Here is an 853-nt window from a genome sequence, read left to right as displayed (position 1 = left end):
GTATGCCCTTTTTTATACTTTTATCTTAACTCTGCCTTTTTGTTACCATGATATTGTATGGCCATAGCAAGCCTTTCATCTGCCCTATTCGATAGTTGAGATGTGCTAACTCAAGTGAGCTGAACTTGTTTCTTAAATAATATAAATATGTCAAGCATTGTATTGTTAGTTTTCATGCCCAATTTCATGAAGTATTATTTAGCTTTTTAGAAAGGAATTCTATCTTGTTTTATTTACAACCAAATGACAAGTAGTAATTGTTTTTAGTTTACCCATTCAACTTAACAAATAGTAGTAACTGATTTTATGCTTAATTTTGTTAAGCTTACATCGCCCTTTGTAGTGGATGGTTAGTGTGTATAAGTGACAGGGGATTATTTATAGAAGGAAAGAAACTCATTTTATTCACCAACATTGGCCATATGTTAGTGCAATGTGCAATATCCTGTCGTTCTTCAAAGAAGCCTTAAATTATTGCATGGTCACTAAAGCATGTGTCCTTGAAATTGTTTTCTACAAGAGTCCAATATTGTTGGATTCAGATTGTTTTTCTAAGACACCTTATTGCCAATGAATTTTGTCACTATGCTGTCAGTTCAGCCAAGTTAGAAAGTTAGATAGCAGCTCTGCTTTCTGTAGGAAAAAAGTTCCGTTTTGATAGACATCATTAGTAATAAGTTCCATCCTTATTTCTTACAGAAAATTCGTTATGTGTCAGGCTTATCAATCTACTACTACTCTATAAGGTTGTAAGGAGGACGTCCACCATGGTACACCATGCCCCCGCCTCCGCAGATCTTGCCTGCACTTGCCCTGCCCACGACAACCTGTAAGGAGGGTGCCCCAGACTCCG

This window comes from Zea mays, unplaced genomic scaffold, assembly GCF_902167145.1.
Source record: "Zea mays cultivar B73 unplaced genomic scaffold, Zm-B73-REFERENCE-NAM-5.0 scaffold_487, whole genome shotgun sequence".
In the NCBI taxonomy this organism is placed as follows: Eukaryota; Viridiplantae; Streptophyta; class Magnoliopsida; order Poales; family Poaceae; genus Zea; species Zea mays.
The sequence above is the reverse complement of the archived record's forward strand: the minus strand, read 5'-3'. Positions refer to the sequence as shown.